Source organism: Chrysemys picta, chromosome 6, assembly GCF_011386835.1.
Source record: "Chrysemys picta bellii isolate R12L10 chromosome 6, ASM1138683v2, whole genome shotgun sequence".
NCBI lineage: Eukaryota > Metazoa > Chordata > Testudines > Emydidae > Chrysemys > Chrysemys picta.
This window is the reverse complement of record NC_088796.1, coordinates 121907871-121931884: the sequence shown is the minus strand read 5'-3', so window position 1 is coordinate 121931884 and position 24014 is coordinate 121907871. Positions and strand designations below refer to the sequence as shown.

The window sequence follows — 24014 nt, the reverse complement described above, 5'->3', positions numbered from 1 at the left end:
TGGAGCCTTGTTCTCCATTTGTGCTCTGTGTACATGGGGGAGCTATGAAAGTAAATGCTGTGCCCTGTGGAGTGTTAGCTTCACACTGTGGTTTCTCAACAAGGAAATGCAAGTTGCTAAACTCCTCTTGGGTTCCTGCCCTCAATTATAACTGTATTAGGCGTAGTACTCCAATGATGGCTTGAGTACCTGGGATTTGCCTTTTCATGAGCAAATGGCTTCTTTGCTTTAAAAAGGGCAATGGATTTTTAAAGGTGGAAATATGCCATTTAAAATAATTCAAGTGTTTTGTGCCTTTTCATTCTGCATGAGATGACTGACATTAATAATAATTATCACAGCTCTGTTCAATGTTATCTAGATTACATAGCTAAAATGAATGTATAGACACGCTAAGGAACTTGACTGTGTGGTTCAAATGCCAGACTGGAGAGCAGAAGATCTTGGTTCATTTCCTGTCAGGGTCACAGACTTCTTACGTGACTTTGGGCAAGTCACTTCCCTTCTCTCTGCCTTAGTTTCATCAGCTGTAAAATGGGGCTAACAATACATCCTTGTGTCCATTCAGACTCTTTGGGGGGGGGACTTCCTAGGTTTGTGCAGAGGTGCCTCGCACAGTGGGCTCAGCTGGGGATTCTAAGTGCTAATGTAATAGAAATAATTAAGTGGATGATTGGAGAAACATTTGTAAACAAGGGGCCTGATCTTCCTGTCTCAGGATGAGTAATTCCCTGAGGGCGGGTTAGATCCCTGCCTTGTCAAACAAGGGCTTAATACCAACTTAGGCTCCTGCAGGAGTTCCTGGCAAGGTCTGTTGATGCTGCTGCTCCAGGAATAGAGGGGAGGAGATTGTATAGAAGAACAGTAGTTCCTGACTCCAGGGCTTGTGGTTCTAGGTAAGGAAGTGTGTGTGTTTTTTTGTTATGTGTTACTGGAGGAGAGACTGTGTGCTTGCACATGTGTGTCTGACTTGCTCACTTGTGCTTTGGTGAAATTCAGTCTACATCCTGAGGCAGGATATCTGAGCCCAGCAGTCATTCTGCACTCAATTTTTAAAGGTATTAGATGCTTAAATCCCTGTAAAAAGCTGGCACTCTGTAACCAGAAGTGTCCTTGCCTTTTTAGGAAGCTATTTTCCCCTTGCTCAGACCCTCCTTCTCTCCATCTCTTGGTCTCCCACCCCTACTAGCAAAGCTGATGGACTTTTTTATTCTCTCTCCTTTCCATCCTCCTCCAGTAAAAATGATTTAAAATATATATTTAGAAAGCTACCCCTCTGTGTAAAATTCCTATTTAATCATTGTCTAGTACTACTAGTGCTGGTCCAAAATATTTTGTCAAACATTTTTAAAGGAAACTTATAATTTCCCTTTTTTTTATTATTATCAACTCCCCCAACCTTTGTTTTTCAAAAATTCTCTCAAAGAACAGCTGGCTTTTTACTGATTTTTAAAATCAAGTCTAGTTGTCGTGAAGCAGGAGATGGAGAGGTTTTGCACAGCCCTGTTTGCAGTATTTAGTGTACATAACAAGTTACACTCACATATGGGTTATGATTTGAGCTGACTGGATAGTTGAAATGATTATCTGGCAAATTTTGACTTCAAATTAGAAAGCGGATCCTGATTGGACTATTATCTTTTGATGTCAACTCCCCACAGCTTTGGAGAACTTGAGCCTTGACTAGTTTAAAGTGAATTTCAAGCTCAATGGTTTGAATATTGGTTTTACAAACCCAATGCTACAGCCACTGCCAGTGGTGAATAGTAAATGCTACAATCACATATACAATCTGAAATATGTTCTGCTAGAGACATAAGTCATGTGGCATTATTTCTGGTCCTTTACTGTAATCATGTAATTAAGACAATTCAAATTGTCTTCTGCATACAGAATTTGCAATCTATAGATCATGATTTAGACCCGAAAGAAATCTGTGACTGCTTTATTGTATTTCATAAGAATTTCATGATTTGTTCATGCATATGAAGAAAAGGAAACCTTAGATCTATAATTTATTATTTGTATTACAGTAGCACTTAGAGGCCCTAATACAGGGGTAGACAACCTATGGCACGCGTGCCAAAGGCAGCACACGAGCTGATTTTCAGTGGCACTCACTGCCCAGGTCCTGGCCACCAGTCCGGGGGAGGGAGGGGCTCTGCATTTTAATTTAATTTTAAATGAAGCTTCTTAAACATTTTAAAAACCTTGTTTACTTTATATTCAACAATAGTTTAGTTATATATTATAGACTTATAGAAAGAGACCCTCTAAAGACATTAAAATGTATGACTGGCACGCAAAACCTTAAATTACAGTGAATAAATGAAGACTCTGCACACCACTTCTGCAAGGTTGCCGATCCCTGCCCTAATAGATAATGTGGTCTCATTTTGTAGGTCTAGTGCCTAGCATGTATTATGAGAACCCCAGATGGCAGTTAGAAGTCTAAATATCTTTGAGGGTCTGGTGCCCCCTGTATGAATGGGGAATCAGAGACACAGAGAGGTAAGGTAACACCTTTCCTTTCCATGGGCATCTCTGGAGGATGTTAAACAGCATCTACTAAAGTTAGATATTTTAAAATAAACAGGTCTAGATAATTTTGTCTCTAAGAGTTTTAAAAGAGTTGGCTGAGCATCTTGCTGGACCATTAATGTTGATTTTCAATAAGTCTTGGTGCACTGGAAGTTCCAAAAGACTGGAAAAAAACAAATGTGCCTATTTTTAAAAGGGCAAACTGGATAATATGTGTAATTATAGACCTGTCAGCCTGACTGATCCTGGGCAAGGGAATGGATTGGCTGATATGGGACTTAATTAATAAATTAAAGGAGGGAAATATAATTAATGTAAATCAACATGGATTTATGGAAAATAGATCCTCATCAAACTAATGTGATGTATTTTAATGATATTATTACACTTTGTTTAAAAACCATGAATGATATAAAATTAACATGGCACACATTAAATAGTTAATAGGTCTCAAAATGTAATTGTATATGGAGACTTGTCATTGATCAGATGTGTTTCCAGTGAGGTCCCACAGGAATCAGTTCTTGTCCTTACGTTATCTAACATTTTTATGAGTGACCTGTAAGAAAACACAAAATCATCACTGATATAGTTTGTGAATGACACACACATTGCGAGGGAGGTAGATAATGAGAGGACAGTCTCTGAATCAGAGCGACCTGGATCGCTTGGTGAACGGGGCATAAAGAAACTGTTTTAATATGGCTAAAAATAGGACAATAAAATACCTGGAAGATCATGATCTAACCAGCATGGTTTCTGAAAAGGAAAAGTTTGTCTCACTAATCTTAGAAATATTTCAATTTATCAATAAAGTTGTAGATAAAAGAGAACCAGCTGACATGATTTAGACTTTGAAACCATCTTTGGCCAGATCCCTCACCAAGAGGCTACTATAAAAGATAATTAGTCATGGGGTAAGAGGCACAACACTGTCTTAGATCAAAAAACAGCTATAGAGGCAGAAAGCAAAAAAGTAGGATTAAATGGTCATTTTTCATCATGACAATAGGTTACCAGAGGGATATATATTAACATCCCATTGTAATATATAACTGATCAGGAAAGAGGGGAGTGAGTAGTGAGGTAGCAACATTTGAAGATGATACAAAGTTATTTGGGTTAGTCAGGACGAGAGAGGACTGTGAAGAACTTCACCAAGACCTAACCAAGCTAGGTGAATGAGCAATGTAATGGCAAATGATGTTCAGTATCATTAGATACAAAGCAATGCATAGTGGAAGGAAAACATTAAATTACTCCTATATTTTAGGAGAGTCTGAAAAACTGCATGCCTGAACACCAAAATATTTTGGCTGAAAACTCAAATATTTCAATTCTAAAATGCTGCCACGGTGTCCTATGGGAGGTATAGATCAGATGCCTCATGCTCCCATTCTCCTATCTGGACCAAGCTCCCCAGCAGGACTTAATTTCCCATGATGCACTGTAGTTATATGACTGTGTCATTATGTACTATTGTAGCAGGGCCGTTACCCCACTCCTAGGGAAAAAGGTGAGAGGCTGATTGGGGAGGCAGCCACAGCTGTGGCCACACCCAATCAGGCTGTGGCCACAGCTGGCCCTGATATAAGGGCTAAGGGAGGAGCTGGGAGAGTCTCACTCCAGCCTTGGAGGGGGAAGGACCTAGCTGCCTGGGAGCACAGGGTACCTGATGTAGGGCAGTGCTGGGGAAGGGCAGGCGGAACTGGGGAGCTCTGGCCTGGCGAGTCCCCAGGCTGAGGCCTTGTTAAAGGCCCAAGGCAGGTACTGGGCTGCAGAGGTGCAGCCTGGGGATAGGCAGAGGTAGGTGGTTCAACCCCCCTCACCAATGATTAGTGGTTTACAGACTGCAGTGTGCCCCAGAGAAAGGGGACTAAATGACGACTGGCAGTAGTCGCTGAGGCAAGGTGGGAATAGAGGGTTGGGGGTTTCCCTGGGAGGGGAAACCCAGAGAGTGGGGGTACTATGGTGGGCAGAACCCCAAGGTAAAGGGGCACTGGGGTCTGGGAGGGACATGGGGCCTGTGTCAGGTGAGACACTGGCCAGCAGGGGGAGCTCTGAGGCTGAGAAGCTAATTCCTGGATGACCAGCAGGAGGCGCCGCGGTGGTGAGTGCTCAATCTGCTACAACTATCTACCGTCAACAAGAGAGGGCAGACCATGGTTCATCATGGGAGATGTCGTTCTACCAGGGAAACTAGCATATCGAGGAGAATGAGAGTGTGAGGCATTGCAGCAGCACATCTGTATTTAAATATTTTTAATATGGGGGGGGAATCCAGCTTTAGGATCTCTTTTCCCCCCACCCTCATTGCCAAAAATTGAAACTTAATATGTGTGTGGAACTCAATTTCCAATCAACTCAGTACTTAACTTTGAGAGTTAGGCTTGGGGCTACTGTGAAAGAGAATTAACCAATTATCTTAGTTTTGACTTTGGTGGGTGAGTGCTCTACAACTGCTTTTCATGTGAGTCTCCCTGGTCTGGCATGATACTAACGAAACTCATCTGTAACTGACACCTGCTGTTTAAGCTCAGTTAGGAGGGAGGGATAAGGAGAGGGAAATGTTCTCAGATCGAAAGTGCTCTAAGGCGAATAACAAATTACAAACTGGAGGTTAGTGGAAAAAGTAAAAAGCAACTATAATTCCAATGGTTATATTCTATTGACAAAGCAGTATCTTTTATTACATTGTTTATGAAGAGAGGAGAAAATGCAAGCTACCGAAAGCAGCACTGCAAAACCCATGAAATATTTTAAACAACTCTAATTCAACACTTCCCTTACCTTAAAAAACAAAAAAAACTGCAGACTAACAAACTAAGAAAAAAATGACCCATAAACATTTAAACTTAAAGATCTAAGTTAACTGCCTGGGAGTTAGAAGATAATGTCTTAGTATGTTATGCCATCTTTGACTGAAATTGAAGGTCTAGAAATTTTAAAATTCATAAGCTATTTAATGCTACGTTTTAGCCTGTGGTTTTGCTGAAGTAAGCACAATGGGACTAGGTAAGGACAAAAAACTAAACCCTTCTCTCAAGTACCACCTGTTGAGCTGAAAATTAAAACTGATTATGCAAGATTTAGATGGATGGCTCTTTCCACTACCTACTCAAACCCAAATCCAGATATATCCTGCCAAGTGCAAAATATTGTGACTGACAGTCTGTATAGCCGATAATGTGTGAGCTACAGTTCCTGAAATTGGATATTTTTATGAATAAAGTAGGTGTCTTGTACTGAAATGTTACCATTCTTCTATGCTGTCCCCATGTAGGTGAACTTCTGGTATGTATTAACTAATGCTAAACCCTCCTCCATGCGTCTTCTCACATACGTCCCATAGCTGTGGAACCAGGCTGTGTCTGACCTGGTAGTGTTCACACATGCATGTGGATACACAGTCAAGCCCTAGTATTTGTGGAAAATGTTTGTACAATTAACCGTAGATTACTCTCTCGCCATGAATCACCAGATGCCAAAAAAGTCTCTCACTCACACAATAGGTCTATCATGTCTTATCTTCTGTATCAGTGATGGACTCCCCACTTACAAAATCAAGTCAAAACACTTCCCAGCTTAGCAACATCCTTGTGTCAGAGAATCCTTCACAACACCATGTTTCAGACGAACGGATTCCAGAAAGGTGGCCGCATCTCATGATATGCATGCCAGTGGCACGAGCAGCACTCCACGCACAATTGCTTCTTGTCACATTGCATCATTCCACCCTGCTGTCTTGACATGTCTGGCATGATGATATATCAGCTTCAAATGGGTCTCATCTTGTACACTTGTATTTGTAGCTCACTACTTAAGTCAAATTCTACAAGGGTTGTGAGGCCAAGATTGTTGGAGGGATAACGTGTGTGTGTGTGTGTGCATCCTGTTTTAAGAAATGTGAATAAATTTACAAAAATTTGACACCAAGATGTCATACCGATAGTGTTTTGAATCTGATTCTTTGTTTGAAGATTGTAATCAACTCTGCTTCAGAAGTATTGGGGGTGGGAGTGGGAAATTTGAGGGGAAACTATTACATAGAGAAGAGCCTTAAGATTTATTTGCATGTAGGCAGAGTGGACTCGACTCCCAACTGCCTTGCATCCTGCACTCATGGCCACTAGACAAAGTTGGGTGCATAATCATAGAGTCATAGAAATTTAGGGCTGGAAGGGAGCTTGAGAGGTCATCAAGTCCAGCCCCCTTCACTGAGGCAGGACCACAAGTAAACCTTGAGCATTCCTGATAGGTGTTTGTCCAAGCTGTTCTTAAAATCCTCCAGTAACAGGAATTCCATAGCCTTCAGTGGAAGCCTATTCCATGCCTTAACTACATTTATAGTTAGAAAGTGTTTCCTAATACCTAACCTAAATCTCCCTTGCTGCAGATTAAGCCCATTACTTCTTATCCTAGCTTCAGTGGACATGGAGAACAATCGATCCCTGACCTCTTTGTTTTCAGTCCCCCACCATCTGCTTTTCTCAAGACTTAATGTGCCCAAATTTTAAATCTTTCCTCATAGGAATACACCTCAGAATATTAGCCTTTTTTCATAACTGCATCATGTTGTTGACTCATACAATTTGAGATCCACTATAACCCCCAGATCCCTTTCAGCACTACTACCACCTGGCCAATTATTCTCCATTTTTGCATTTGATATTTCCTTCCTACGAACTTTGAACTTGACTTTACTGAATTTCATCTTGTTAATTTCAGACCAATTCTCCAATTTGTCAAGGTCACTTTGAATTCTAATCCCGTCCTCTAAAGTACTTGCAACCTTTCCCAGCTTGATGTCACCTGCAAATTTTATAAATATACGCTCCACTCTATTATCCAAGCCAATAATGAAAATATTGAATGGTACTGGACCCAGGACTGACCCCTGTAAGACCCCACTAGATACACCCTCCTAGTTTAACAGCAAACGATAGATACCATACTGAAAGAGCAATTCTTTCAACCACTTGCACATCCACCTCATAGAAATTTCATCTAGACCACATTTCCCTAGTTTGCTTATGAGAATGTCCTGTGGGACGCTGTCAAAGGGCTTATTACAATCAAAATATATCACATCTACTGCTTCCCCACCCCCCCGCCCCAATATCCAGCAGGCCAATAACCCTGTCAAAGAAGGAAATTAGGTTGGTTTGGCATGATTTGTTTTTGACAAATCCATGTTGGCTATTTCTGATCACCCTGTTATCCTCTAGGTGCTTACAAATTAATTGTTTAATAATTTGTTCCAGTATCTTTCTAGGTATAATAGTTAGGCTGACAGGTTGATGATTCCCTGGATCCCCTTTGTTTCCGTTTTCAAAGATAGGTGCTATGTTTGCCCTTCTCCAGTCCTCTGGTTCCTCTGGTACCTCACCTGTCCTCCATGAGTTCTCAAAGATAATTGCTCCTGTTTTTGAGATTGCTTCAGCTAGTTCCCTTAGTACCCTAGGATGAATTTAATCAGGCCCTGCCGACTTGAACTGCATCTAATTTATCTAAATATACTTTAAGTTGTTCTTTCCTTATCCTGGCTTGTGTTCCTTCCCCTGATTAAAAGGGGAGGATTTTACAGCTTTTGCACAGTTGGAAATGACTTCACAAATTGCAAGGCAGTGGAGAATGAGGCCCATTGACCAGAGTGTTTTAATGAGAGAGAGAGAGAGAAAGGGTACATCTTCACTGGCAGCACTTTAACGTGGCTTGTATAGTCGTGGCTCTCCCAGCGTTCTAAAAAAATCCCCCTCCACGAGGGGAGTAGCTACCAGCGCTGGTGCACTGTCTACACTGTTTGCAGTGTTCAGGGGGGTGTTTTTTCACACCCCTGAGCAAGAAAGTTGCAGCGCTGTAAAGTGCCAATGTAGACAAGCCCTTAGGTAACAGGTCCCCTTCAGAGTACCAGCCTTTTTCCTATAAAGTCTGTGAAGTATTAAGGAGCTGATTCAGCCATTGCTGTAAGAAGAACCAGCCTTTCATAGATTCTAGGACTGGAAGGGACCTCGAGAGGTCATAGAGTCCAGTCCCATGCCCTCATGGCAGGACCAAATACTGTCTAGACCATCCCTGATAGACATTTATCTAACCTACTCTTAAATATCTCCAGAGATGGAGATTCCACAACCTCCCTATGCAATTTATTCCAGTGTTTAACCACCCTGACAGTTAGGAACTTTTCCTAATGTCCAACCTAGATCTCCCTTGCTGCAGTTTAAGCCCATAGCCTCTAAGGATAGAACAAGAAGCAAAGGTGAACAAGTTTTCTCCCTCCTCCTTATGACACCCTTTTAGATACCTGAAAACTGCTATCATGTCCCCTCTCAGTTTTCTCTTTTCCAAACTAAACAAACCCAATTCTTTCAGCCTTCCTTCATAGGTCATGTTCTCAAGACCTTTAATCATTCTTGTTGCTCTTCTCTGGACCCTCTCCAATTTCTCCACATCTTTTTTAAAATGCGGTGCCCAGAACTGGACACAATACTCCAGCTGAGGCCTAACCAGTGCAGAGTAGAGCGGAAGAATGACTTCTCGTGTCTTGCTCACAACACACCTGTTAATACATCCCAGAATCATGTTTGCTTTTTTTGCAACAGAATCACACTGTTGACTCATATTTAGTTTGTGGTCCACTATAACCCCTAGATCCCTTTCTGCCGTACTCCTTCCTAGACAGTCTCTTCCCATTCTGTATGTGTGAAACTGATTGTTCCTTCCTAAGTGGAGCACTTTGCATTTGTCTTTGTTAAACTTCATCCTGTTTACCTCAGACCATTTCTCCAATTTGTCCAGATCATTTTGAATTATGACCCTGTCCTCCAAAGCAGTTGCAATCCCTCCCAGTTTGGTGTCATCTGCAAACTTAATAAGCGTACTTTCTATGCCAATATCTAAGTCGTTAATGAAGATATTGAACAGAGCCGGTCCCAAAACAGACCCCTGCGGACCCCCACTTGTTGTGCCTTTCCAGCAGGATTGGGAACCATTAATAACAACTCTGAGTACGGTTGTCCAGCCAGTTATGCACCCACCTTATAGTAGCCCCATCTAAATTGTATTTGCCTAGTTTATCGATAAGCATATCATGCGAGATCGTATCAAATGCCTTACTAAAGTCTAGGTATACCACATCCACAGCTTCTCCCTTATCCACAAGACTCGTTATCCCATCAAAGAAAGCTATCAGATTGGTTTGACATGATTTGTTCTTTACAAATCCATGCTGGATATTCCCTATCACCTTACCACCTTCCAAGTGTTTGCAGATGATTTCCTTAATTACTTGCTCCATTATCTTCCCTGGCACAGAAGTTAAGCTAACTGGTCTGTAGTTTCCTGGGTTGTTTTTATTTCCCTCTTTATAGATGGGCACTATATTTGCCCTTTTCCAGTGTCTCCCATCTCCCATGATTTTCCAAAGATAATAGCTAGAGGCTCAGATACCTCCTCTATTAGCTCCTTGAGTATTCTAGGATGCATTTCATTAGGCTCTGGTGACTTGCAGGCATCTAACTTTTCTAAGTGATTTTTAACTTGTTCTCTTTTTATTTGATCTGCTAAACCTACCCCCTTCCCATTAGCATTCACTATGCTAGGCATTCCTTCAGACTTCTCGGTGAAGACCAAAACAAAGAAGTCATTAAGCATCTCAGCTATTTCCAAGTTTCCTGTTACTCTTTCTCCCGCTTCACTGAGCAGTGGGCCTACCCTGTCTTTGGTCTTCCTCTTGCTTCTAATGTATTGATAAAAAGTCATCTTGTTTCCCTTTATTCCTGTAGCTAGTTTGAGCTCATTTTGTGCCCTTGCCTTTCTAATCTTGCTCCTGCATTCCTGTGTTGTTTGCCTATATTCATCTTTTGTAAACGTCCTTCATCCTTTCTTAACAGCCTGGTACACTAAGTACACACAAAAAAGAGCGGAAAAGGAGAGCAGCAATTTGGCATCTATTGCAATGAGCGAGACTTCAAATAGAACACAAATGTTCTATCATCAGTCAATAGTGTGGACATGTCACTTTGTCATGTTAACTGCAGTGGAAATGAGATTCTTGCCATGGTCACAGTGAATTAAATCCCCCCCCCCCCCATTAAAATGTATTTCATTTCATGCCAATTGACTTAGTCTACAGAGCTGTCACTGTTAGGCAGGTCGTTCACTCCAGTGTAGGTTTGAATAAAAGCCCAGTTCTGACACTAATGGCAAATTATGATTCTTGATGAATGACTTCTGCCCAGCTTCTGAGCATACACTGCTCCACCCATTCTCCTTGAAGCAGGTTTATTGTCCAAACACAAACAGTTCCTCAACTCCTCCTTCCCGGCCAGCTCTGCTGCTCTTCTGGAACAGCAGGTCCAGGGCAACCTTCCTGGGTACATGGCCCTTGCTCTAGAGCCCATCACAGGAGTGAGCTCCACTCCTCTATGACTTCTCTTTCCAGGCACAGCCTGCACTAAACACTCCTCCTCTTCCTATCCTGGGACAGACCATAATAGACCTACATGTAGCCTGGCCCCCCTTTAATTGGCTCAGTTCCCACCTGCTCTGACACAGGGACACTGGGCCTGGTCTCCTCTCCAGGACCAGCTGTCCTTGGATACACTCTAACAAGTTATCCTTTATCACCAAAGGAGAGAGAAGACAAATCTTTAATCAACATTTTAACAAATTGGATCACTAAGAATACCTCATCTCCCCGCATCACCTTCCCCCAAAACCCTTTATAAAATCAATTTAAAGGAGCCTTTTTTGTACATATGACAAAACAGCTTTAATTGACAAACTGAAATTTTCAGTTACTTGCTCTGTGAGCAAAGCACTCCTGACTGATTTTACCTGGGGTTGTATTTAGGACTTTCCCACTTCTGCTCAATACAGAAGAATGTAAGCATTGCTCAATTAATGTTCTTAGCTATGTAAGTTAAAAGCAGTGCCGATTTAAAGTCCCATCTAATGTAACGGGTATACCAATGCGGAGGTGAATCTGGGGCAGGTGGGGAGGACTGGGAAGTCCAAAACAGCATGCTGAAATATTGAGATTTAAAATATTGGTGGGTCCATTTTGGAACCTCCAGACTCAGTTCACACCTGCTCTTGGAAGACCCCATGGGAAGGGATCCTTGGGGGAGGAAAACATTGCTTAGGGTCACCTCCTCCTCTGCAGAACTGGTGGTGATTCTGCCTTTGTTTTTAATTAGCTGCCCTGAGGCCTGCAAGATTCCAGAGCCATTCAAGCCTTGGCATTAGCAGTGAGTTGACTCCAGGCTCCTCCGGCTCCCCACCCCATGAGATCTAGATGTCTGCTCTATCCTCTTACCCCTACATTCCTGCTCTAAATCTGCTTTGTGGATAAGCTCTGGCTACCACACGTGTGCCACATAGCACCGTTCTATGAATTACTGAGTGGGACCTGTCCTGGGGCACAACATTAAAGCAACGTTGCAGTAGAGTAAAGGATTTGCAGCAATACTTCTGGCTCAGGTGTTCTGGGCTGGTTCCCATAGCAGGTAATGGAGTGTAACGGCCTTCATTTAACAGTTCAGAATACACTACTGTTGGGACTGTGATTTCATGAGAAGAAGCATGTTCAAAGGCTGAAGAATGAGCCTTGTTAATAAATAATATGATGCCACCTCCGTACTCTTGCATCAGGGTAGTTAACGACCGTTTTCCATGGTAGGCTATCACTCAGTCCAAAGCACTAGCTATCTCAATTTTTGTAACGCAGCTGGTGCCACACAAATAACTCGAGGAAGAAGGATAATTGGGAAAGTCACATACACCCCCAAGCCAGCTTGACAGCAGCAATTGCAAACCACAATAATTAGAACCCATTATCCAAATCCTAACGGTGTGCGTTCAAGAGTGGAAAGAATAAAAGGAACTCTGTTTGCATATGAAAATACTTTCCAAAGCATTTTCTCTTCTCTCCTCCCACCAGTTGGTTGAGTTACCAAAGGGTTGATGAAGCAGAAATAGTGCTAAACTTTTGTAATGAACCTGCTGAGAAGAGGGCAATTAAAACAGGGCTGAGATCCCTCTGTTGTTTTCCCATTAAGGCCTGACATTGAGTCAGGAGATAGTGGCTACAGTTGTGCAAAAATATAGGGATGATGAGAGAGCTCCAGTCCTGCTGTTTTTTGTCATACGAAAGGCAGTGAGCGATTAGAAAGCCTGGGCCATTTGGAGCACAATGCTTAGTGGTGCCATCACAGGGAATCAGTAGAGGAAATCACATTTTAAAGAGAGGGTATTTTGGTCCCCAGAATGCACTGTGAGTTGTGCAGGTGTCAATGTTATTCGTTTTGGAGCTGTGTGGCCTGCTAACAAATGGGTAAATATGCACAGAACCAAAGTATGCACACTACTATCCTAGCCAAAACATTCTCCTAGCCAGTCTGGTTTCCAGTCTCCTAGTCTTACATTGATTGAACTTTAGTGGTGCTTTAAGATCCTTCAGTCTGGCAGGTGCTGTATACTGGCAAAACATAACCATGGTGCAAAAGTCAGACTGAGGGTATTCCACTGGGGCCTTCTAGCATCTGCATTCAACCTATTCAGGGGAGCCATCTGCTCCTGCTGTTAGGCTCTCGGGAGCATAGAGAAATGTGTCCCAGAGGAGAGCCCAGAAAAGGGGCAAGGGATCTCAGAAACCACTGAGGTGGGTGAGGATTCCTGTAACTCTGTAACACAAGGAAACAGTGTGCTTCCAAGTATGGGAGGGACTGAGACTTGCTCCTTTCCCGCAAAAGGCAAAATGCCCTCAGGATCGGGGGCAGGAGAGGTGTTGTTAGTGATTAAGGAAACTGTCCCAGGTGTTAGCTGGCAGGATTTTGCAGCTGACCAAGGGATGGATCCCTTCTCTGGGAGCACAGAGAAATGTGTCTTAGAGAGGGGCCCAGAGGAGGAAACTGGGGAAGGAATAGCAGGAGTACAGGAGTGTCTCCTCGCTGGTCCCTTGGGAGAGGATGCCCAGGACCAAATGGCTAAGTCAGCAACTGTGCACCCAGGCACTCAATCTGTGACCCAGGTTTTGAGAGGGAATTGTGTGACTGACTTCCTGAAGGGGAGCAGGCACACAGCTGACTTCTCAGGGACAGAGAAAGGGGTGGCGGAGGGTACCCTAATCCAGGTCCCAGTTTTTCAAGATGCTATTTCTGATAAGTTTTTGGAAAGTAACTGTGGTTCTTTTTAAATCAAGATGCAGCTCCAACACCTGTAATAACAGACTGTTAGTCTATAAGGTGCCACAGGACTCTGTCACTTTTTACGGATCCAGACTAACCCGGCTACCCCTCTGATACTTGTAATAACAGAGGAGTTGAGACCAGGAAGTTGCCAGGTGGTAGTTTGTGAGAATACAAATGACCCAAGTGACAGAGAAGGGGGTGTCTTCCCCCACACTGGTGAGATACAGAAAGCAGTTATGGGAAACCTGCTGGGAAAGGGTGCATGTGGTCAAAGGATAAACACCGTTAGCCCAGAGAGCACAGATCACAGTCCTCTAGGGGGCAGGGAAGGACTCAGTGCTGGGAGGGGGAAACACAGGGTAACCCCCAAAAGGGAATTGGATTTTTTGCATATGTACAGTCCTGGGGTTGGGAGACAGATCCCAAAAGGACCAGCCAGTATTCAGGATCCCCCTAAACACCTATCTTGCCAGACCCTGGTGCACCAAAATTCCAGAAACATGATTAAATTAAGAGCCTGCACAGAGGGGAACAATGGAGGGAAAGAAAAGCCAGTGACTGATTACATGGGAAAGAGACCAAGGACACCATGGGTAATGAACAAACCAACCTATCTGAACAGAGGGTGTGGTATCCTAAAGATACTTGTAAACGCACATCTGTGATAAAAATAATTGGTATTAATGTTAAGTTTTGGGGATAAGAATTTTGACACGGAATGGTAATGCTAGTGTTCAGTTAATACATGTAAACAGATTTAAAGCTTATCGCACAGAGAAACCATAACAAACCTGGATGGCTGTGTGTAAAGGGGGAAACTGAGGCACACCACCTAATTGCATTGATGGCTGGATGCCAAGAGAACTATAATACAAACTGACTTCGAGCTAGTCAGTGACTAACCCTCTTGCAGTAAACTAAGGGGGGAGATGTGATGCTCTGTAGCTTGGGGGAACACCCAGTACAGCACCCCCATGGTCATCCTTATAATATGATTGTGTGGTATCCAATGCAAAGTTTGTCATGTCGGGTGTCTTCGGAAGGCTCATGATGCACTGAGCATTGTTGCCATAGTAATGTTATAGGTTGTAATTTTATGTATGTAGTTATGAGGCTGAAAATATGTCCTCATGGCTTAAAACAGGCCCAGGCAAAACTCTCCAAGAGCAGAGGGGCAGTTCACATCTCATCAGAGCATGTATGGGACAAACCCAGCCCAGCCTCACAGGAACAAAGGACATTGGCCTAGGCAGGAACAAAGGATCTGTTGGACTCTCGAGTAAGTCACCCCCCTTCCTTTGGTCATTTTGGGACTACGATGAGGTCATGCTCACCTGTCTCTGAAGGGGGGGGACAAATCCAAGAGGGAAGAAAGAACATGATAAAAGGGAGAGATGTTTGCCATGCTCTCTCTCTCTCTTCCATCTCCATCTATAGACACCACACCAAGTGACTGAAGCGCTGATCAAAGGGGAGAGCGTGGCTGAAGGGCAACCAGCCAGCCTGTGGTGAGAAGCATCTAAGTTTGTAAGGGCACTGAAAGTGTTAAGATCAGCTTAGAATGTGTTTTGCTTTTGTTTCATTTGACCAAATCTGACTTCTTGTGCTTTGACTTATAATCACTTAAAATCTATCTTTGTAGTTAATACATTTGTTTGTTTATTCTACCTGAAGCAGTGTGTTTGGTTTGAAGCGTGTCAGACTCCCTTTGGGATAACAAGCCTGGTACATATCAATTTCTTTGTTAAATTGATGAACTAATGTAAGCTTGCAGCATCCAGCGGGTATAACTGGACACTGCAAGACGGAGGTTCCTAGGGTTGTGTCTGGGACCGGAGATATTGGCTAGTGTCATTTGGTTGCACAATCCAAAGAGCAGCTTACATGCCAGAGGCTGGTGCGTGAACAGCCCAGGAGTGGGGGTCTCCCAGCAGAGCAGGGTAAGGCTGGCTCCCAGAGTCAAGGATTGGAGTGACCTAGCAGATCACCGATCCAGATAACACCAGAGGAACATAACAATATGTGTCTGTTGCAGCTACAGGTACAAAACCTGGCTCTTTAGTTCAAGCTGTAGTGCTCATCGTTTTAGCTCTGGAAGTCCCCGTTTGTTGGCCAAAAGGGCAGATATCATATAAGTGGGGGATCATCAAGGATTCTGGTGTGGGTCTCAGAGACTTGCTTTGTTCAGAGGAAGTAGGTAACCCACTAGTCAGTTGTGCTATGCATCCCCTTCCGGGCCCAGTCCACAGAGGATGTAAGTATTACAAGCCATGGTTCTTTAGCTTAAGCTGTAGAGTGTTAGGAAGCGAGGCATAGGTGGCCTGGCCTAATAGGAGTGGCTTGGATAAGTGGTTGGGAGGCAAGTTGGAGTAGGTAGCCAAAAGACAAGCTGGGAGCAGATCCAGGACTAATAGACAACGGTCAGGAGTGGAGCATAGGGGTGGGAGCCAGAAATCAGGAAAGAATCAGGCATGCAGCAGGAGCAAGGCAAGAACCAAAGGCAAGGGAAGGAGTGAGATAGGAAGCAGCAACAGGACAGGAGAGGAGCAGGAACCGGGAACAGGGGTTGGGCACAGATCGCAGGAGATGGGCTAGAGCAGGTCCAATACAGCAGTAACAGAATGTCTGCGCAGTTGCTCAGATAGTCCACTCAAATCTCTTCCTGGCTTAAGTAGTGTGTGAGAGCCAATCAGGTGACCTCACGCTGTGGACATTGTGATATAACTTCCTGTGGGGCCTGATCTTCCAGGATTGGTGAGGTGCTGCTTTGTATATCACTTACTGGTGACAAGGGAGGTGTCAGAGACTCAGGGCCTCCACAGTCTCAGATTCTAGACCCACCAAAACTGAGGACCCACACCCTTAGCTAGAGCTGAGAGCAAATAATGGATTTTTCGGTTCAGGAAGCCAAACGAAAAAAAAAAAAAAAGGCGGGTTGATTCAAACAAAACTCACCCCTCCCCCGAATTTTTCATTTTTCATCAAAAAATGACTGAAACAATTTGGGTTGACTTGAAACAATTTTTGTTTGCTTTGATTTGACCCTTTACATTTTCAAATTTGGTTAAAAAAAAAAAAGTCATTTAGGGAATTAAAATTTACCAGTCAATATGCTTAATATTGCCTCAACTGAACTAAATTTGGCCCAGATGATCAGCTGGTTTCCATGTTTTTTTTCTAAATGTATGCTCTAGGAATTATTTGGGAGAAGTTCTATGACCTCCATTACACAGACTAGATGATCACAATGGTCCCTTCTGGCCTTTGAATCTAAGGGTATGTCTATACTACGAAATTAGGTCGAATTTATAGAAGTCGATTTTTAGGAAGCGATTTTATATATTAGATTGTGTGTGTTCACACTAAGCGCGTTAAGTCAGTGGAGTGCATCCACAGTACCATGGCTAGTGTCAACTTTTGGAGCGTTGCACTATGGGTAGCTATCCCACAGTTCCCACAGTCTCCGCTGCCAATTGGAATTCTGGGTTGAGTTCCCAATGCCTGATGGGGCAAAAACATTGTTGCGGGTGATTTTGAGTACATGTCGTCAGTCGCCCCTCCCTCTGTGAAAGCAACGGCAGACAATCGTTTCACGCTTTTTTTCCGTGCAGACGCCTTACTGGTTTCAGCAGATGGTGCAGTAGGACTGCTAAACATCATCATCCAACCACTGCTTCCGCTGCAACTCTGCTCTCCTGCTCGTGTCTCGGTAGCAAATTTCTCCATGTTGTTTGTCATAGGCTCCTCGGGGAAATGTGTGCGGTGCTAACCATCATCCTCCACCACTTCCACTGCAACTCTGCTCTCCTGGTGCCATGAATCCACCTCGCAGGTCCTCTCGTCGTTCTGTATAAATATCTATTCTCGTGGCATTCATCGTTCTCCACTGCTTCCACTGCAACTTTGCTCTCCTGCAGACGCCATATTACGGCAAGCATGGAGCCTGCTCAGTTCACCGCTGCTGTTGTGAGCATTGTAAACACCTCACGCATTATACTGTAATATGTGCAGAACCAGAACCTGCAAAAGCAGGCAAGGAGGTGATGACAGCATGATCATGATAGTGATGAGGATATGGACAGAAACTTCTCTCAAAGCATGGGCCCTGGCAATTTGGACATCATGGCGGTAATGGGGCAGGTTCATGCCATGGAACGCCAATTCTGGGCCTGGGAAACAAGCACAGACTGGGACTACATAAGTGTTGCAGGTCTGGAATGATTCCCAGTGTCTGTGAAACTTTTGCATGCGTAAAGGCACTTTCATGGAACTTTGACTTGCTTTCCCCTGCCCTGAAGCACAAGAATACCAAGATGAGAGCAGCCCTCACAGTTGAGAAGTGAATGGCGATAGCCCTCTGGAAGCTTGCAATGCCAGACAGCTACCGGTCAGTCGGGAATCAATTTGGAGTGGGTAAATCTACTGTGGGGGCTGCTGTGATCAAAGTAGCCAACACAATCATTGAGCTGCTGCTATCAAGGGTAGTGACTCTGGGAAATGTGCAGCTCATAGTGGATGGCTTTGCTGCAATGGGATTCCCTAACTGTGGTGGGGCGATAGACGGAATGCATATCCCTATCTTGGGACTGGACCACCTTGGCAGCCAGTACATAAACCGCAAGGGGTACTTTTCAATGGTGCTGCAAGCTCTGGTGGATCACAAGGGACGTTTCACTGACATCAATGTGGGATGGTTGGGAAAGGTACATGATGCTCACATCTTCAGGAACTCTGGTCTGTTTGAACAGCTGCCGGAAGGGACTTACTTCCCAGACCAGAAAATAACTGTTGGGGACATTGAAATGCCTATAGTAATCCTTGGGGACCCAGCCTACCCCTTAATGCTATGGCTCATGAAGCAATACACAGGCACCCTGGACAGTAGTAAGGAGCTGTTCAACTATAGGCTCAGCAGGTGCAGAATGATGGTAGAATATGCATTTGGACGTTTTAAAGCGAGCTGGCACAGTTTACTGACCTCAGCAAAACCAATATTCCCATTGTTATTGCCACTTGCTGTGTGCTCCACAATATCTGTGATAATAAAGGAGAGATGTTTATGGCAGGGTGGGAGGTTGAGGAAAATCGCCTGACTGCTGATTACACACAGCCAGACACCAGGGCAATTAGAAGAGCACAGCAGGGCATGCTGCGCATCAGAGAAGCTTTGAAAACCAGTTTCATGACTGGCCAGGCTATGGTGTGACAGTTCTGTTTGTCTCTCTTTGATGAAAACCCACCCTTTTGGTTCACTCTACTTCCCTGTAAACCAACCGTCCTCCCCCCTTTGATCACCGCTTGCAGAGGCAATAAAGTCATTATTGTTTCAAAATCATGCATTCTTTATTAATTCATCACATAAATAGGGGGAATAACTGCCAAGGTAGTCCGGGAGGGGTGGTGGAGGAGGAAAGCACCTGGTGGGGTGGTGGAGGAGGGAAGGACAAGGCCACACTGCACTTCAAAACTTATTGAATGTCTCCCTTCTGTTGCTTGGGCAGTCGTCTGGGATGGAGTGGTTGGGTGCCCGGAGCCGCCCTTCCTCCCCCCCCCCCCTTGTTCTTGGGCATCTGGGTTAGGAGGCTATGAAACTTGGGGAGGAGGGCAGACAGTTACACAGGGGCAGCAGCGGCGGTCTGTGCTCCTGTTGCCTTTCCTGCAGCTCAACCATACACCGGAGTATATCAGTTTGATCCCCCAGTAGCCTCAGCATTGCATCCCACCACCTCTCATCTTGCTCCCGCCATCTCTCATCTCGCTCATCCCTCCTGTCCTCGCGTTCATTTTCTGCTTTCCTGGACTCTGACATTGTTTGCCTCCATGCATTCTGCTGAGCTCTTTCAGTGCAGGAGGACTGCATGAGCTCAGAGAACCTTTCATCGCGAGTGCATTTTTTTCACCTTCTTATCTGTGCTAGCCTCTGGGACAGAGATGATAGGGGGAGAGTTGAAACATTTGCAGCTGCGGGAGGAAAAAAGGGAGAGTAGTATTTAAAAAGACACATTTTAGAGAACAATGGGTAGACTCTTTCATGGTGAACCAAGCTGTTAACATTACATAGCACATGTGTTTTCTGTACAAGGCGGTATTTTGCCTCTTCTATTGAGGGCCTGCTGGTGTGGTGTGAGAGATCACACACGCAGGGCCGGGCAACAGAATTCAGCTTGCAGGCAGCCATGGTAAGCCACAGTCTTTCGGCTTCAACCTTCATAACGTGTGGGAATGGTTTCAAACAGCAGCACTTTCCTTTCCCATACCAAGCACCCGTTGGGTTGGCCATTTAAAAGGAGGGGCTGTACTGGCCGCGAATGCATCCCAAGTTTTCAGGGCAAATTAATCCTTTAAAAACGCTTGCTTTTAAACCACACATTATATTTACAAAGGTACACTCATCAGAGGTGCCTTCTCTGGCTTCATGGTCCGTGACCCCAGCTTGGGAGGGTTGGGAGGGTATTGGCTCCAGAGTGATAAACAGTTCCTGGCAGTCGGGGAGAATGGTTTCTCCGCTTGCGTGCTGTGTGCTATCCTCATCCTCCTCCACCTTCTCATCTTCCTCGTCCCCAGAATCCTCATCCCTGTTGCATGAGACTCCCCCCTTGCAGGTGTCCACAGACAGGAGTGGGATAGTGGTAGGGGCCTGCCCTAGAATTGCATGCAGCTCATCATAGAAGCGGCATGTCTGGGGCTCTGACCTGGAGTGGCCGTTTGCCTCTTTGGTTTTTTGGTAGGCTTGCCTCAGTGCCTTAATTTTCATGCGGCACTGCTGCGGGTCCCTGTTGTAGCCTCTGTCCATCATGCCATTGGAGATTTTTTTTCAAATATTTTGGCATTTTGTCTTTTGGAACGGAGTTCTGATAGTGCGGATTCGTCTCCCCAAACAGCGATCATATCCAGTGCCTCGCGTTTGGTCCATGCTGGAGCTTTTTTGCAATTCTGGGTCTGCATGGTCACCTATGCTGATGAGCTCGCCACGCTGGCCAAACAGGAAATGAAATTCAAAAGTTCCCAGGGCTTTTGCTGTCTACCTAGCCAGTGCATCTGAGTTGAGAGTGCTGTCCAGAGCAGTCACAATGGAGCACTCTGGGATAGCTCCAGGAGGCCAATACCGTCGAATTGCATCGACATTACCCCAAATTTGTCCCGGCGATGTTGATTTCTGTACTCCTCGTCGGGGAGGAGTACAGAAAACTATTTTAAGAGCCCTTTAAGTCGACAAAAATGGCTTTGTCGTGTGTACGGGTGCAGGGTTAAATTGATCTAACGCTGCTAAATTCGACCTAAACTCATAGTGTAGACCAGGGCTAAGATGTAAATCAGCATAGCGAAGAAATGTTTTGCTACCAAGGGTCTGGCTCCATTGCAGCTGGGAGCTGTGATTCTCAGCATGGGAGACAGGCTTGTGCTATTTCTGCTCTCACTAGTAAGCTAAAAAGAGCTGACTGGATGCTGCGGCCTGGGTGGTGGCTCCGGCTAGCCACCCAAGCTTGGACTGGCTTGGACTTGGGCGGTTAGCCCATGCCTCAACATCCACACTGCTATTTTTAGTGTAATAGTGTAACCCACACACCTCCTGGGCACCTAGTGGCACTGAGACCACTTAGAGAGAGAGGCTCATGCACTAAGCTTCGGAGGTCCCAGGTTTGATCCCGCCCACCGTTGACTGGGGTCTGTCGGCGTTACAATAGCTTGAACTGAGCCAGTGCAAATCTGCCTATCTGCACTGGGAAGCGGACCTGTTAGGTGCTGTATCCCAAGTTCTAAGGGAAGAGAATCAGGCTCAAAGTTCTTCTTTAAAAAAAGAAAAGGGCCAGGGTCCTGTACCTTTGCATCTCCTGAAATATTTTAGGCCTGATTCTCATTAAATTAAGACCCATTTACACCATTAAAGGGGCCTCAGAATGGGTTTGAATTACCCCCACTTTAAGTGTAAAGGGACTGTACTGTAAATAAGAATCAGCCTTCTATAGGTTTTAAATCTGTGTATTTATCCAGCCATATTCCCCAGCAATTTACACACTATGTCAAGTAAAATGTAATCATTGGCTCTTCAAGGAGGTCTCTTTAGAGAATAATTACACTCTGTAATCTTAGTTATTTGGAGATAGTCATATTGTCTCATCAGATATATCTTTGGATGTGCATAGATTTCCAGCTTCACCTTAGCTCAAAAGAGTTAAGGATAATTATACACCCAGCAGAGAATAAATGAAGTGAGGTAACCGTGTTAGTTCTTTTCTGAAAATACCTGATCAAGGAAGCCTTGGGCAAAGTAATTATTTCAGAATTCTCATTCTCACCAATTTAGTTATGGAAATTAAATCACAAAGAGCAATGTATACATATTACAGATGTGTATGAACTGATAGCTTGTGATAACCAACAAAGCCGTTTGATTACAAGAGTGGAAAAAAGTAATCTAAAACTTATTAACACTGTAATTATTAACACAAAATGTGAAATTATTGCCTTGTTCTGAAATGAGCAAGAACCGGACCAGGAGCAATGCATGTACAAGTTATAAGCACACACCAGATAGTCAGCTGGTTCCAGTTGGCAAAATAATAATGATACCTAGCTTTTAACCGGTAGATCTCCAAGCACTTTACAAAAAGGCTCAGTATTGTTTTACATGTGGGGAAATTGAGGCATGAAGCGACAAAGTGACTGGCTTAAGGGCACCAAACAGGCCAGTGGCAGAGTAAGGAATAGAAACCGGGCCTTCTGAGTCCCAGGTATGTGCTCTATCCAATAGGAGGCAGTGTTGTCTAATGACTTCAATACAACTCCACCCATAGGCACCAGCTGAGAACTTGGCCCCTTAAGTTATGGGAGACTAAGGACTTGTTTACCCTAGAAAGTTTTGCCACTTTAAGTATACCAGTATAATTAAAGTGACCCCTCTACCGGTGTGGACACAGTTATACCGGTATAAATGTGCGTAGACCAGTATAGCTTATTTCAGTTTGGAAACTCAAATAAGCTATATCAGCATAGAGATGCCTTATATTGATATAACTGCATCTACAAAAGAGCTTTTATGGGCATAACCGTTTGAGCAAAAAATCAGAACCCTAACTGACATAGTTATGCTGGTAACTTTTTAAATGTAGACCAGCCTATAGTGGAATCTAGAACGAACAGAAAATTTTTCCAGTGGAACTACTTTTCTTTGGAAAATGCTGATTTGATGACTTCTAAACATTTCATGGGAATTCATCAGTTTAGTCCATTTTCATGGGAAATTATCAATGTTTCATTTTGATATAAGGCCAAAGCGTTGTGTTTCAACGTTATCATTTTGATGTGTGTTAGATTATGATTGTGTGCCTATATATACTCTCTATATTGCACTTATAATAATATATATAATGTAAAAGTCAAAATTATTATTATCGAAACAAAACATTTTAATAAGGTTGAAACAAAGTAGTTCCAGAATATTTCTTTTCATGAAAAATCCCAAATTGACTTTTTGTCCCAATTTGGGATGAACTCAAATTGTGGGGTCTTGGATTTCCCATAGGATGGAAATTCTGAATTCTGATCAGCTCTATTGGGAACATTAATAGTCCATTAATCCTAGCAGCTAATATAAATTCATTTTAATGGCTGAAATTATAAAGACAACATCGTCAATAAAAATAAATCCCAAACTTGCCTAAACTTGTCTCCTAGGATATGGGCTATAAATTGTTTGGCAACAAATATCCTGTTTGTTTTCCTGACCATTCTTCTTCTTTTTCTCTCTTATGAATGATCTGGAAAAAGGAGCAAAAAGCACATTAACTGCATTCATGTCGGATACTAAATTGTGTGGTTTTACAGTCACCAAAGAGGAGAGAAAAATAATACAAGGGACCTGATTGTCATTGATAGTGAGACCTCTTTACGCCACCGTAGAGGGGCGTTAAAGTGGGTATAAATTAAATCTGCATCTACTTTAAGTTTCATTTACACTACCAGAACAGTAAGAAGTGGCCTTAGTGTAAACCTGGTCTATTCTTAAAAGTATGGTCAGCACAGCTGCAGTGCTCACAGGCAGGGGCGGCTCTATGTATTTTGCCGCTCTCACGGTGACCGGCTTGCCGCCCCAGGCATGCGCTTGGTGCGCTGGTGCCTGGAGCCACCCCTGCTCACAGGTGTGAAATCTCACACTCCTGAGCACTGTAGTCATGCTGGCCTAACCCCTGGCGTAGATGCAGCTAGGCCAATAGAAGAATGCGTCTATTGACCTTGCTACCATTGCGTGGGGAGATGGAATGCCTACAGCAAAGGAAAAAC

At 43.8% G+C, this 24014-nt stretch overlaps 1 protein-coding gene across 1 annotated transcript in view; it reads left to right on the top strand.

Moving 5' to 3' along the window:
• Positions 1 to 745: 745 nt before the first annotated feature.
• Positions 746 to 24014, top strand: part of LOC135972292 (E3 ubiquitin-protein ligase Topors-like) — a 45353-nt gene continuing 22084 nt past the window's right edge. The window contains exon 1 of the mRNA XM_065549750.1: positions 746 to 896. The gene's annotated coding sequence lies outside the window, so the exon portion shown is untranslated. The remainder of the gene's footprint in view (positions 897 to 24014) is intronic.